Below are 16671 nucleotides of genomic sequence, written 5' to 3' on the forward strand. Positions count from 1 at the left end.
CCAGTATTAATAATACCCTCACAGAGCCCGCAGTACAAATAAGAACCCCTATTGTTCCCCCAGTGGTAATAAAGCTCTCTACAGACCCCTCAGTAGTAATAAGGCCCCCCCATAGTGCTCAGAAATAAGGCGGATCTATAAGTCCCTCCTAAAGAGCCCTCAGTAGTAATAAGAACGCCTATAATGTCCCCTGAATTTGCAGTGCCCCCTGTTGTTATATTCCCGCCTTCACCATACAGTCCTATGTAAATAACATCACACCATCTCTACTGTCCCCTCCAAAACACAGTCCTATGTAAATGACATCACTCCCCTCCCTTCACCCCCTTCAACATACAGTCTTATGTAAATAACACTATTTCCCTCCCTCCCTTCGCCATACAGTCCCATGTAAATAACATCACACATCTCTCCAGCCCCCTCCAATATACAGTCCCATGTAAATAACATCCCTCTCTATCTACAGCACCCTTCAAAATACAGTCCCATGTAAATAACATCACCTCCTCCCCAGCCGCCTTCAACATACAATCCCAAGTAAATAATATCACCCCTTCCCCAGATGCCTCCAACAAGCATTCCCATGTAAACATTACCCCCTCAACATTCAGTCCCATGTCAATAACATCATTCCCCCCACCAGCTACCCTCAACATACAGTCCCACGTAAATAACACCCCCCTGCCCCAGCCCCCTCCAACATACAGTCCCATGTAAATAACATAATCCCCTACCACAGCCACCTTCAACATACAGTCCCATGTAAATAACATCACCCTGCCCCAGCCCCCTCCAACATACAGTCCTATGTAAATAACATCACTCCCTCCTACAGCCACTATCAACATACAGACCCATGTAAATAACATGAACCCCTCCCCAGCCACCTCCAACACACAGTTCCATGTAAACAACATCCCTCCCTTCAGCCCTAACATACAGTCCCAGTTAAATAACCACAACTTCCAGCATTGCTCTGCCTCTCCCTTCACTTACCTCTCCTGATGTAGCAGACATCACCTCAGCTTCTTCCCCTCTTCACTGTTCCCCTTTCCTGCACTGGTCACATGATGGTGACATCATCGCAGGTCCTTCTCAACCACTGACTGTTTTACTGGTCACATGACCTGTGATGTCACCACAGGTCCTTCAGCTCTTCCACCGCATTAGATTCAATTGTATTGCCTTCCTGTGAATGGCAATACAGTTGTATCTAGCAGGCAGGACATTTGGGGCCTGGGACAAAACATCAGGGGCCCAGGCCCAGAATATTTTAACCTAGCAACGCCCCTGCTCTCAGCACTGGCCACAGCATGTTTGCTGCTCGTTTCCTGTAACACTTTCTTAAGGGTCGATGCACGTCACTTCCTGGGCTTTATGGGTTAGGTCATGTGACCTTGCTGACCAATCCTTGCCCTCCTGCACATATATAAGTGGCTCAGCCCCCTTCCCAGATGCCTCAATGTCAAGTTTCTTGTGTCCTGCTAAGGGTCCTGATATTCGCTTGTGTTCCTGACTCGTACTTGTGTTCCTGGATTCTGCTACCCATTTGATCCCTGCCTGCTTGACTCTCCTGTTGCTGATCCGGATTGCCTGACCTGTACCTACACCGCCTGCCCTGACCTTTTGCCTGTATGACTTCGTCTCTGCCTCATCCTTCGGTCCTGCACTGTTGTTCCTGGTAACGACTGAGCCTGCTGACAATGCCTGTACCTCTGGTACCTTTCTCAGGTACCTCCTAGTCCGCCAGGACCAGCTGCCTCGTGTGCCTATGCTCCTCAGGAGGCAGCAACCTGATGTTCCCCTTGAGAAAGTCTATCCCCACCATCAGGGGTACTGTGAAGATCGAGGGGTTCACTTACACATCGCCCTTAGAGGAGGTAGGACGCGTGTCACAGTGGGATCACACCCCCTGCCTCCTATGTACAAGAATATAACGGCTATAATACTGCCTCCTATGTACAAGAATATTACTACTATAATACTGCCTCCTATGTACAAGAATATAACTACTATAATACTGCCTCCTATATACAGGAATTTAACTACTATAACACTGCCCCCTATGTACAAGAATATAACTACTATAATACTGCTCCTATGTACATGAATATAACTACTATAATACTGCTCCTATGTACAAGAGTATAACTACTATAATACTGCTCCTATGTACAAGAATATAACTATTATAATACTGCTTCTATTTACAAGAATATAACTACTATAATACTTCTCCTATGTACAAGAATATAACTACTATAATACTGCTCCTATGTACAAGAGTATAACTACTATAATACTGCCTCCTATGTACAAGAATATAACTACTATAATACTGCCTCCTATGTACAAGAATATAACTACTATAATACTGCTCCTATGTACAAGAATATAACTACTATAATACTGCTCCTATGTACAAGAATATAACTATTATAATACTGCTCCTATGTACAGGAATATAACTACTATAATACTCCTCCTATGTACAAGAATATAACTACTATAATACTGCTCCTATGTACAAGACTATAACTACTATAATACTGCCTCCTATGTACAGGGATATAACTACTATAATACTGACACCTATGTACAAGACTATAACTACTATAATACTGCTCCTATGTACAAGACTATAACTGCTATAATACTGCCCCAGGTACAAGAATATAACTACTATAATACTGCCTCCTATGTACAAGAATATAACTACTATAATACTGCTCCTATGTACAAGAATATAACTACTATAATACTGCTCCTATGTACAAGAATATAACTACTATAATACTGCCTCCTATGTACAAGAATATAACTACTATAATACTGCTCCTTTGTACAAGAATATAACTACTATAATACTGCTCCTATGTACAAGAATATAACTACTATAACACTGCTCCTATGTACAAGAGTATAACTACTATAATACTGCTCCTATGTACAAGAATATAACTACTATAATACTGCCTCCTATGTACAAGAATATAACTACTATAATACTGCCTCCTATGTACAAGAATATAACTACTATAATACTGCTCCTATGTACAAGAATATAACTGCTATAATACTGCCCCAGGTACAAGAATATAACTACTATAATACTGCTCCTATGTAAAAGAATATAACTACTATAATACTGCTCCTATGTGCAAGAATATATAACTACTATAATACTACTCCTATGTACAAGAATATAACTACTATAATACTGCTCCTATGTACAAGAATATAACTACTATAATACTGCCTCCTATGTATAAGAATATAACGGCTATAATACTGATGCTATATACAAGAATATAACTACTATAATACTGTTCCTATGTACAAGAATATAACTACTATAATACTGCTCCTATGTACAGGAATATAACTACTATAATACTGCTCCTATGTACAAGAATATAACTACTATAATACTGCCTCCTATGTACAAGAATATAACTACTATAATACTGCCTCCTATGTACAAGAATATAACTACTATAATACTGCTCCTATGTACAAGAATATAACTACTATAATACTGCCTCCTATGTACAAGAATATAACTACTATAATACTGCTCCTATGTACAAGAATATAACTACTATAATACTGCTCCTATGTACAAGAGTATAACTACTATAATACTGCTCCTATGTACAAGAATATAACTACTATAATACTGCCTCCTATGTACAAGAATATAACTACTATAATACTGCCTCCTATGTACAAGAATATAACTACTATAATACTGCCTCCTATGTACAAGAATATAACTACTATAATACTGCTCCTATGTACAAGAATATAACTACTATAATACTGCCTCCTATGTACAAGGATATAACTACTGTAATACTGCCTCCTATGTACAAGAATATAACTACTATAATACTGCTCCTATGTACAAGAATATAACTACTATAATACTGCTCCTATGTACAGGAATATAACTACTATAATACTGCCTCCTATGTACTATAATATAACTACTATAATACTGCTCCTATGTACAAGAATATAACTACTATAATACTGCTCCTATGTACAACAATATAACTACTATAATACTGCTCCTATGTACAACAATATAACTACTATAATACTGTTCCTATGTACAAGAATATAACTACTATAATACTGCTCCTATGTACAAGAATATAACTACTATAATACTGCTCCTATGTACAAGAATATAACTACTATAATACTGCTCCTATGTACAAGAATATAACTACTATAATACTGCTCCTATGTACAAGTATATAACTGCTATAATACTGCTCATATGTACAAGAATATAACTACTATAATACTGCCCCTATGTACAAGAATATAACTACTATAATACTGCTCCTATGTACAGGAATATAACTACTATAATACTGCCTCCTATGTACAGGAATATAACTACTATAATACTGCCTCCTATGTACAAGAATATAACTACTATAATACTGCCTCCTATGTACTATAATATAACTACTATAATACTGCTCCTATGTACAAGAATATAACTACTATAATACTGCTCCTATGTACAACAATATAACTACTATAATACTGCTCCTATGTACAAGAATATAACTACTATAATACTGCTCCTATGTACAAGAATATAACTACTATAATACTGTTCCTATGTACAAGAATATAACTACTATAATACTGCTCCTATGTACAAGAATATAACTACTATAATACTGCTCCTATGTACAAGGATATAACTACTATAATACTGCCTCCTATGTACAAGAATATAACTACTATAATACTGCCCCCTATGTACAAGAATATAACTACTATAATACTGCTCCTATGTACAAGAATATAACTACTATAATACTGCTCCTATGTACAAGAATATAACTACTATAATACTGCTCCTATGTACAAGAACATAACTACTATAATACTGCTCCTGTGTACAAGAATATAACTACTATAATACTGCTCCTATGTACAAGAATATAACTACTATAATACTGCCTCCTATGTACAAGAATATAACTACTATAATACTGCTCCTATGTACAAGAATATAACTACTATAATACTGCCTCCTATGTACAAGAATATAACTACTATAATACTGCTCCTATGTACAAGAATATAACTACTATAATACTGCTCCTATGTACAAGAATATAACTACTATAATACTGCCTCCTATGTACAAGAATATAACTACTATAATACTGCTCCTATGTACAAGAATATAACGGCTATAATACTGATGCTATATATTACTATAATACTGCATCTTATATTCTTCTATAATTCACCAAGAGGTGAAAACATGCATATGAATAGAGATACTTTTTTTTGAGTGCAGATCCTCATCTCATGGATTTGTCTTCTCCTTGAAGATGCTATATGTTGGTTCTGAGTCCCCTGTGAACACATGCAGGGAGAAAGGCTGGTAACGCAATTGCAGTTCATTAATAGGATATTACAGAGGCCTAGAGGGCAGTGATTGAGCGCATTTAGCCGGGGTTACTGTGTGTCTGTGACTGGTTTACCATTGATCTGTGGTCAGCTGCACTTGGATGTCCTGCGGGATAGAGAATAACTTGTCTCTCTTACATCCACCTCATTACCAGGAATCCTCGCCGTGGTCAGTCTGTGTCCCCATTAATGTCATTATCAAATCTCCACTCAGAGTAAAATATAGACTCATCGCACAGAACTTTTCATCATTCCACATATAGTAATCGTAAATTTTCACACTGGAAGCCTATTAATATCTAAAATGCATAAAATATCGCCACATGCTGCATGATACCGAGAAAAAGCATCTCTTCCTAAAACAAAAAAAAGCCCACAATTATCGGTATATGTCCTTGAGTTATCCTCTTATGTCTTATAGTTATGAAAAATTCTACTCAACCATCTCTTAGCTATATCTGCTTCTGAGAAAGCTTGCTGATGACCAATATGGCCACCACGCCTCAGCAAGACTGCTAAACTATGCTATTGAGGATGAGTACCACCAGTCAGTCTCCTTCTCCATCTTTTAGCTATAGCCCCAAGTAAGTTCTCTAGTCAGTCTCCTTCCCCCTTTGGCAGCTGGAAATATAGACCCAGTAAATTACCTAGTCAGTTTCCTTCCTCTTCTGGCAGCTAGAAATATGGTTCCTAGTACATTTTCTGGTCTGTCTCCTTCTCCAATAAGTTCCCCATTCAGTCTCCTCCCGCTACTTTCAGATGCAAGTCCAAGTAAGTTCTCTAGTCAGTCTCCTTCCCCCTTTGGCAGCTGGAAATATAGACCCAGTAAATTACCTAGTCAGTTTCCTTCCTCTTCTGGCAGCTAGAAATATGGTTCCTAGTACATTTTCTTGTCTGTCTCCTTCTACAATAAGTTCCCCATTCAGTTTCCTGCCGCTACTTTCAGATGCAAGTCCAAGTAAGTTCCCTAGTAAGGCTCCTTCCCCCACAGCATTTATTAAGTCTTCTTCCCACTTTGGAAGCTATAATATAGTAACCAAGTAAGTTCCTTAGTTAGTCTTCTTTCCCCTCTGGAAGGTGTAAATAGAATTCCCATTAAGTTCCCTAGTAAGGCTCCTCTCCCCTCTGGGACCGGTAGATATAGTTTCCAGTATTTAGTAAATCTCCTTCCCCCTCTGGCAGCTGTAAATAGAATAACCAGTAAGTTCACTAGTTCGTTTTCTTCCCCCTATGATGGGTATAAATATAGTCTCCAGTAAGTTGCTTAGTTGGTCTCACTCTGGAGGACCTGTCCTATATTATACAGCCAACCTACTGATGTGAAGACCATGTTTTTTGAAGTTTTCACTGCAATTTTTTCTCTTGAGTGAAAAGTAAGATGAATCAACAAGCCTTTGTGTAACTGTGTACCTGCTGGAGTGTTCCTTTAAAAATGTCAAATTGGTGGGGGCTACTGGGATACACTGGTAATTAAGACAAATTAATTGACTCCAAAGAAGGATGGATGGAAGGATGTTCATGTTTTGGAAAACACCCCTTTAAAATATATATGCTAAGGATGGAGGAAGTTGAGGGTTCCCGGTCCCTCTTTTCTCCACTGACTGGGGTACACCTCAGTAGTCAGGGTTCAGGTTGGTAGAGGTCAATATTCCAGAAGGAAATTGTCCTACATGTTGGACAATATCCCTATGATCTTGTCGTATCTATAGAAGGTGGGAAGATGGTGTCCACCACTCGGTAGTCTGGGCAGGTATTTCAGTGACCACCAGTCGTGGTAAGACATCTATGACCACACTAGTTTTCCTTGTGACTATAGCTGTCACTTGTGCTTCCGACTAGATGTTCCACAACTCGTCTCCCACACACTATCTATGGCAAGTGTGATATATCACTTTTGTTCAACTTTCCTGAAGAGCAGATGCGGAATTCTATAAGAACCAGTGAAACCAGCCAAACAAGCTGCCATATTGTCAAGGTATTGTACCTGTGGAGGAAAAGAATGTCAATGACCTTTAGATCCTGATCTAGCAATGAAAACAAAGCCTCACCCAGGGATAGTTCCTCTTTACGGAGTGTTGACTGTGTGCGCGCGCAATGCACACCTCTTATTGTAACATGGTCAGAGGTCATTTTCCTGGAAACTAGGGACTGCATCCATTATGGCCAATGAGTAAAGTGGTACTGAGCTCTATTACATACGTTCTGCATTAGTGGTACTGGGCCAGAGCCTAGAGAGGACATCTGGAGAAGTCATGCAGGATGAGGCCACCTCCATGGATGCCAAATACATGAACAGTGTTAAGCTCACCATTCACATTAGATAAATGTTGTCCAAGCCCAACGATTTCGGCAAGAATGGCCACCATCGAATGAGAACCTTCCAAATCTGCCTCGATGAGGGGGAGATCAGGATCAGGCGGTTGGATCTCAACATGTCCTATCCTTTTGTTCTTCGGGAGATAAGGCACTACAAGAGGAGTTAGACACTTGGCTGAGCCAAGCGAGTATGTCTATGAGGACCTTGCAACTCTCACCCAATGGCAGATGTTGGGCGAGATAAGGATCGGGCAGTAAGATTTAAACATGTCCAATCCTTTTGTTCTTGGGAAAATAAGCCACCTTTAGAGGAGTCTGGCACTTCACTGAGCCAAGCGTGCATGTGTATGGGTTGGGAAAGACAGACGTCAGCACCCAGCTGTCACTTTTTCGGCTTAGTCAAGTGTACAAGCGTATTGGTGGTCTGGGAGGAACAGCTTGGTTCTTAATCAGCGTTTGGCCAACATTGACCATCTTGTGTGGTCAAATTAAGAGATGGCTATTTAGAAGGAGTTGTCCTTTCATGGACCTCAAGGGCACTGTTGTGGCCAGGTACTGTTATTAGACGACACCCTTTCCATGTTCCCGTGTAGGGCACCTGGATGTAATAGAGTCTGCTGGGAACCTCAGTTTACCAGAGTAGCTCTAGGTTTGGAGGACCAACTGGTCTTAAGCCTTTAATGAAAGTTTGGTGGCCCCTCAACATCTGATCATGGTAGGTGCCAACAGTGAAAAAGTGATGTCCAATATGAAGGAGGGGGAGGTACCTAGAATTGGATTTTGGATTTGGGCTCCAGAATAAATAAGTAGTAAGTAACTGTTTTACTGGGACAACTGCCCATAACCCAGGGTAAGATGGGCAAACCTCAGTGCTCCTCTGGAAATGTGGTTGCATCATTTTCTGGTTGGCCCCAGTCATGGGTCATATACAGTCAGTTAAGTCAATGGTGCTGGCTCGAGCTACATAATAGTTTCTTCTCCAATCCTGTCTAAAGCAAAACTCTGCAGTAAAGTCACATGTCTGATGGGGGTGGAGCTAAACTGCTGACTGTTTCCAAGGACAACCAGCAGGATTTTGAAAGCAGCTTTGGCTGTGACTGGAGAAACTAACATGAAATAGTGGAAAACTGCCACAAAACCAAGACCTTACCAAATTATCTGATTTGTGGGCTACCTACCTTATAAGCATTATATCGCTCCTCCATTGTCATGTCTGCAGGGAGCTCGCTGGGAAATAACCTGTCAATACTGTGATTGCATTTCTGTTGCAGACATATTCTTAAGTGGTCGGCCTGCCTAGTGATGGCATCCCCTGGACGAGGATGAGGAGGGAGGGCGATCCTTGCAGACATTAATAGGGTTAGAGGTGTCTATAGTATGTGATAACAGGACATCTTATGGACTACATTCCTGGAAAGACTGTGCGCGGGCCACCTCTCACTTACAGTAATCTTAGAAGTCGGCTTCAATATGGCATATTCGCTGGAGAGTCTGTGAACTTAATATGATATCTACTAACCCACTGCATGCCAGTGAAACAGTCAGAATACGCCACATGTAGACCCCGGTAGAGCGGTCCTCCTATTACTTCATCTGTGTGTTTATACTGAAATGGCTGCTGAACATTTATACTAATGTCTCCTTAACATAGAAACATAGAAACATAGAATGTGTCGGCAGATAAGAACCATTTGGCCCATCTAGTCTGCCCAATATACTGAATACTATGGATAGCCCCCGGCCCTATCTTATATAAAGGATGGCCTTATGCCTATCCCATGCATGCTTAAACCCCTTCACTGTATTTGCAGCTACCACTTCTGCAGGAAGGCTATTCCATGCATCCACTACTCTCTCAGTAAAGTAATACTTCCTGATATTACTTTTAAACCTTTGCCCCTCTAATTTAAAACTGTGTCCTCTTGTGGTAGTTTTTCTTCTTTTAAATATGCTCTCTTCCTTTACCGAGTTGATTCCCTTTATGTATTTAAAAGTTTCTATCATATCCCCTCTGTCTCTTCTTTCTTCCAAGCTATACATATTAAGGTCCTTTAACCTTTCCTGGTAAGTTTTATCCTGCAATCCATGTACTAGTTTAGTAGCTCTTCTCTGAACTCTCTCTAGAGTATCTATATCCTTCTGGAGATATGGCCTCCAGTACTGCGCACAATACTCCAAGTGAGGTCTCACCAGTGTTCTGTACAGCGGCATAAGCACTTCACTCTTTCTACTGCTTATACCTCTCCCTATACATCCAAGCATTCTGCTGGCATTTCGTGCTGCTCTATTACATTGTCTTCCCACCTTTAAGTCTTCTGAAATAATTACTCCTAAATCCCTTTCCTCAGATACTGAGGTCAGGACTGTGTCAAATATTCTATATTCTGCCCTTGGGTTTTTACGCCCCAGGTGCATTATCTTGCACTTATCCACATTAAATTTCAGTTGCCAGAGTTCTGACCATTCTTCTAGTTTTCCTAAATCCTTTTCCATTTGGCGTTTCCCTCCAGGAACATCAACCCTGTTACATATCTTTGTGTCATCAGCAAAAAGACAAACCTTACCAGCGAGGCCTTCCGCAATATCCTTATGCTGGCTACCAGTAGAGTGCGTGTCCTCTGGGTACCAGTAGAGCGCGTGTCCTCTGGGTACCAGTAGAGCGCGTGTCCTCTGGGTAACAGTAGAGCGCGTGTCCTCTGGCTACCAGTAGAGCGCGTGTCCTCTGGCTACCAGTAGAGCGCGTGTCCTCTGGGTAACAGTAGAGTGCGTGTCCTCTGGGTAACAGTAGAGTGCGTGTCCTCTGGGTAACAGTAGAGTGCGTGTCCTCTGGGTACCAGTAGAGCGCGTGTCCTCTGGGTAACAGTAGAGTGCGTGTCCTCTGGGTAACAGTAGAGTGCGTGTCCTCTGGGTAACAGTAGAGTGCGTGTCCTCTGGGTACCAGTAGAGCGCGTGTCCTCTGGGTAACAGTAGAGTGCGTGTCCTCTGGGTAACAGTAGAGTGCGTGTCTTCTGGGTAACAGTAGAGCGCGTGTCCTCTGGCTACCAGTAGAGCGCGTGTCCTCTGGCTACCAGTAGAGCGCGTGTCCTCTGGCTACCAGTAGAGCGCGTGTCCTCTGGGTAACAGTAGAGTGCGTGTCCTCTGGGTAACAGTAGAGTGCGTGTCCTCTGGGTAACAGTAGAGTGCGTGTCCTCTGGGTAACAGTAGAGCGCGTGTCCTCTGGGTAACAGTAGAGTGCGTGTCCTCTGGGTAACAGTAGAGTGCGTGTCCTCTGGGTAACAGTAGAGTGCGTGTCCTCTGGCTACCAGTAGAGCGCGTGTCCTCTGGGTAACAGTAGAGTGCGTGTCCTCTGGGTAACAGTAGAGTGCGTGTCCTCTGGGTAACAGTAGAGTGCGTGTCCTCTGGGTACCAGTAGAGCGCGTGTCCTCTGGGTAACAGTAGAGTGCGTGTCCTCTGGGTAACAGTAGAGAGCGTGTCCTCTGGGTAACAGTAGAGTGCGTGTCCTCTGGGTAACAGTAGAGCGCGTGTCCTCTGGGTAACAGTAGAGTGCGTGTCCTCTGGGTAACAGTAGAGTGCCTGTCCTCTGGGTAACAGTAGAGTGCGTGTCCTCTAATAGTAGAGTGCGTGTCCTCTGGGTAACAGTAGAGTGCATGTCCTCTGGCTAACAGTAGAGCGCGTGTCCTCTGGGTAACAGTAGAGTGCGTGTCCTCTGGGTACCAGTAGAGCGCGTGTCCTCTGGGTAACAGTAGAGTGCGTGTCCTCTGGGTAACAGTAGAGTGCGTGTCCTCTGGCTAACAGTAGAGCGCGTGTCCTCTGGGTAACAGTAGAGTGCGTGTCCTCTGGGTAACAGTAGAGTGCGTGTCCTCTGGGTAACAGTAGAGTGTGCAGGCTCTGGCTAATGGTAATGTGTGCGTCCATTCGCTAACAATAGAGTGCGCATCCTCTGACTAACAGTAGAGGGCATTTTCTCCAGGTTAGAGTAGAGTTCACTTGCTCTGGTTAATAGTAGAGTGTGTTTCCTTTGGGTAATAGTACAGTGTGCTTGCCCTGGGCAATAGTAGAGTGCTCTTGCTCTGGGTAATAGTAGAGTGCTCTTGCTCTGGGCAATAGTAGAGTGTTCTTACTCTGGTTAATAGTAGAGTGCTCTTGCTCTGGGTAATAGTAGAGTGCTCTTGCTCTGGGTAATAGTAGAGTGCTCTTGCTCTAGGATATAGTAGAGTGCTCTTGCACTGGGTAATAATACAGTGCTCTTGCTCTGGGTAATAGTAGAGTGCTCTTGCTCTAGGAGGTAATAGTAGAGTGCTCTTGCTCTGGTTAATAGTAGAGTGCCCTTGCTCTGGGTAATAGTAGAGTGCTCTTGCTCTGGGTAATAGTAGAGTGCTCTTGCCCTGGGTAATAGTAGAGTGTTCTTGCTCTGGGTAATAGTAGAGTGCTCTTGCTCTAGGAGGTAATAGTAGAGTGCTCTTGCTCTGGGATATAGTAGAGTGCTCTTGCTCTGGGTAATAGTAGAGTGCTCTTGCACTGGGTAATAATAGAGTGCTCTTGCTCTGGGTAATAGTAGAGTGCTCTTGCTCTAGGAGGTAATAGTAGAGTGCTCTTGCTCTGGGTAATAGTAGAGTGCTCATGCTCTGGGTAATAGTAGAGTGCTCTTGCTCTAGGAGGTAATAGTAGAGTGCTCTTGCTCTGGGTAATAGTAGAGTGCTCTTGCTCTAGGTAATAGTAGAGTGCTCTTGCTCTGGGTAATAGTAGAGTGCTCTTGCTCTGGGTAATAGTAGAGTGCTCATGCTCTGGGTAATAGTAGAGTGCTCTTGCTCTGGGTAATAGTAGAGTGCTCTTGCTCTAGGTAATAGTAGAGTGCTCTTGCTCTGGGTAATAGTAGAGTGCTCTTGCTCTAGGTAATAGTAGAGTGCTCTTGCTCTAGGTAATAGTAGAGTGCTCTTGCTCTAGGTAATAGTAGAGTGCTCTTGCTCTAGGTAATAGTAGAGTGCTCTTGCTCTGGGTAATAGTAGAGTGCTCTTGCTCTGGATAATAGTGGAGTGCTCTTACTCTGGGTAATAGTAGAGTGCTCTTGCTCTAGGTAATAGTAGAGTGCTCTTGCTCTAGGTAATAGTAGAGTGCTCTTGCTCTAGGCAATAGTAGAGTGCTCTTGCTCTAGGTAATAGTAGAGTGCTCTTGCTCTAGGTAATAGTAGAGTGCTCTTGCTCTGGGTAATAGTGGAGTGCTCTTACTCTGGGTAATAGTAGAGTGCTCTTGCTCTAGGTAATAGTAGAGTGCTCTTGCTCTAGGTAATAGTAGAGTGCTCTTGCTCTGGGTAATAGTGGAGTGCTCTTACTCTGGGTAATAGTAGAGTGCTCTTGCTCTGGGTAATAGTAGAGTGCTTTTGCTCTGAGTAATAGAGTGCACGTCATCTGGCTAACAGTAGACCTGCCTGCTCTGGGTAATAGAGTGCACTGCATGTATTTTGGGCGCCATGTTTCCTGGTAGAGTGGTCGTCATATTATTTAATCCGCCCTCTTTCCAGCGCGTACCACGCGCCAATTTTCTGCCACTTCACAAGAGTGGCATGAGCGGGGTAAAGTCACAGATTTTGTCGCAAAAACACCTTTGTCACAAAATCTGTGACCTAAATAATAAGCCAAAAAGTGGAACACAATAAATGCGTCAAGGTCTTTAATCTGGTGACAGTTCCAGGACTCACCAGTAGGTGTCACTGATGTTCACAGGGAGTGAGGATTGAAGGGGAGAACAGAAGACGTTACAAAGTCTGAGGAGTCCTGACATAGTGAGCGACCAGCGTCACATGGGGGTCTGATTTGGGGTGTGTATAAATGAGGGTCTTATTTGGGGGGTGTATAATTGAGGGTCTTATTTGAGGTGTGTAATAATTAAGGGTCTTATTTGGGGTGTGTATAATTGAGGGTCTTATTTGGGGTGTGTATAATTGAGGGTCTTATTTGGGGTGTGTATAATTGAGGGTCTTATTTGTGATGTGTATAATTGAGGGTCTTATTTGGGATGTGTATAATTGAGGGTCTTATTTGAGGTGTGTAATAATTAAGGGTCTTATTTGGGGTGTGTATAATTGAGGGTCTTATTTGGGGTGTGTATAATTGAGGGTCTTATTTGGGGTGTGTATAATTGAGGGTCTTATTTGGGGTGTATATAATTGAGGGTCTTATTTGGGGTGTGTATAATTGAGGGTCTTATTTGTGATGTGTATAATTGAGGGTCTTATTTGGGGTGTGTATAATTGAGGGTCTTATTTGGGGTGTGTATAATTGAGGGTCTTATTTGGCGTGTGTATAATTGAGGGTCTTTTTTGGGGTGTGTATAAATGAGGGTCTTATTTGTGATGTGTATAATTGAGGGTCTTATTTGGGGTGTGTATAATTGAGGGTCTTATTTGGGGTGTGTATAATTGAGGGTCTTATTTGGGGTGTGTATAATTGAGGGTCTTATTTGTGATGTGTATAATTGAGGGTCATATTTGGGGTGTGTATAAATGAGGGTCTTATTTGGGGTGTGTATAATTGAGGGTCTTATTTGTGATGTGTATAATTGAGGGTCTTATTTGGGGTGTGTATAAATGAGGGTCTTATTTGGGGTGTGTATAAATGAGGGTCTTATTTGGGGTGTGTATAATTGGGGGTCTTATTTGTGATGTGTATAATTGAGGGTCTTATTTGGGGTGTGTATAAATGAGGGTCTTATTTGGGGTGTGTATAATTGGGGGTCTTATTTGTGATGTGTATAATTGAGGGTCCTTTTTGGGGTGTGTATAAATGAGGGTCTTATTTGGGGTGTGTATAATTGGGGGTCTTATTTGGGGTGTGTATAATTGAGGGTCTTATTTGGGGTGTGTATAATTGGGGGTCTTATTTGTGATGTGTATAATTGAGGGTCTTATTTGGGGTGTGTATAATTGAGGGTCTTATTTGGGGTGTGTATAATTGAGGGTCTTATTTGGGGTGTGTATAATTGAGGGTCTTATTTGTGATGTGTATAATTGAGGGTCTTATTTGTGATGTGTATAATTGAGGGTCTTTTTTGGGGTGTGTATAAATGAGGGTCTTATTTGTGATGTGTATAATTGAGGGTCTTTTTTGGGGTGTGTATAAATGAGGGTCTTATTTGTGATGTGTATAATTGAGGGTCTTATTTGGGGTGTGTATAATTGAGGGTCTTATTTGGGGGGTGTATAATTGAGGGTCTTATTTGAGGTGTGTAATAATTAAGGGTCTTATTTGGGGTGTGTATAATTGAGGGTCTTATTTGGGGTGTATATAATTGAGGGTCTTATTTGTGATGTGTATAATTGAGGGTCTTATTTGGGGTGTGTATAATTGAGGGTCTTATTTGGGGTGTGTATAATTGAGGGTCTTATTTGGGGTGTATATAATTGAGGGTCTTATTTGTGATGTGTATAATTGAGGGTCTTATTTGGGGTGTGTATAATTGAGGGTCTTATTTGTGATGTGTATAATTGAGGGTCTTATTTGGGGTGTGTATAATTGAGGGTCTTATTTGGGGTGTGTATAATTGAGGGTCTTATTTGGGGTGTGTATAATTGAGGGTCTTATTTGGGGTGTGTATAATTGAGGGTCTTATTTGGGGTGTGTATAATTGAGGGTCTTATTTGGGGTGTGTATAATTGAGGGTCTTATTTGGGGTGTGTATAATTGAGGGTCTTATTTGGGGTGTGTATCATTGAGGGTCTTATTTGTGATGTGTATAATTGAGGGTCTTATTTGGGGTGTGTATAAATGAGGGTCTTATTTGGGGGGTGTATAAGTCATATATATGACAGAAGTAGGGGGCGTGTCCTACATCAATGGGTGGGGCATCACATTTTCCCTCTTTCCACGCCACAGCCCCCCAGCTCCTTCAGGCCGCAGGTATGACGTACATCTACCGCAGGTGACGTGTATAATTCTTTTGTGACCTCATATCTTCGCCACTAGTCCTCGCCCAGCCGGGACCGAGAGGGTTAAGGCCCGTCCAGCGGGCGGAGGGATTCTCAGTAACACGCCTCAACCAAGCCCCAGCACGTGCATCCTACCTTGACAGCCGAACACCGGCCCCGCCCTCGGCTCGCCATTGGCCTGCTGTCACGCGTCCCTGCCTCCCGATTGGCTGCTGCTCCTGCCTGTCGGGGAGCTCAGTGTCAGCGCCTCAGAGGCAGCGCATACAGTGTAGTTTTTTTATTTTTCCTGCTGGGTGAAAATCCTTCCCTTGTAGCAGCAGAGGGTGGCGGGCAGCGCGAGGAGGACGCGGCGGCTCTGGACGGGGGGTCGTGTGTGCTTTATTGGGGGGCAGAGGAACCCGAAAACCCCCTCCGGGAGGAGAAGCCTGGGGAGAGCAGGGAGGAAGCTCCTGAGGTAAGTGGCCCTTGTGTTTACCTCTTCTGTGGTCCCCGGGGCACGTGACCTCGTGTGAGGGAGGGGGGCGCAGCCTCCATAGCAGGCCTCTGTGGCGCAGGAGGGGTTAAACCTGAAATCCGTGCCCCCCTCCCTGCCCATGTGCCAAGTAAATATAGGTCAGATGGACGGCTGCCACCATGCCGGTGTTGTGGTGGAGGACTGGGGGGGGACGGGGACGGTGAGGGAAGGGTTAATCGGAGGCACCGGCGGAGGGTCGGACGTTATGATGAGGATGAGCCCCAGCGGTGGGTACCGATCATTGGTCCGGCAGGGTGCACTTACCTGTCACTGTGAGGTCCTACTGTAGGGGGCACTTACCTGTCACTATGAGGTCCTACTGTAGGGGGCACTTACCTGTCACTGTGAGGTCCTACTGTAGGGGGCACTTACCTGTCACTATGAGGTCCTACTGTAGGGGGCACTTACCTGTCACTATGAGGTCCTACTGTAGGGGGCACTTACCTGTCACTATGAGGTCCTACTGTAGGGG

General features: G+C 42.9%; 1 protein-coding gene across 6 annotated transcripts in view; it reads left to right on the top strand.

The window, feature by feature from the left end:
* Positions 1–15899: 15899 nt before the first annotated feature.
* MEF2D (myocyte enhancer factor 2D) overlaps positions 15900–16671 on the top strand; it is a 148769-nt gene continuing 147997 nt past the window's right edge. For 2 of the 6 annotated variants that reach the window (XM_040412805.1, XM_040412812.1), the window contains exon 1: positions 15907–16139. The gene's annotated coding sequence lies outside the window, so the exon portion shown is untranslated. Of the gene's footprint in view, positions 16140–16671 lie in introns of all 6 variants that reach the window. The other 4 variants (XM_040412813.1, XM_040412810.1, XM_040412809.1 and 1 more) reach the window with 4 other exon arrangements.

This window comes from Bufo bufo, chromosome 11, assembly GCF_905171765.1.
Source record: "Bufo bufo chromosome 11, aBufBuf1.1, whole genome shotgun sequence".
NCBI classification, from domain to species: domain Eukaryota; kingdom Metazoa; phylum Chordata; class Amphibia; order Anura; family Bufonidae; genus Bufo; species Bufo bufo.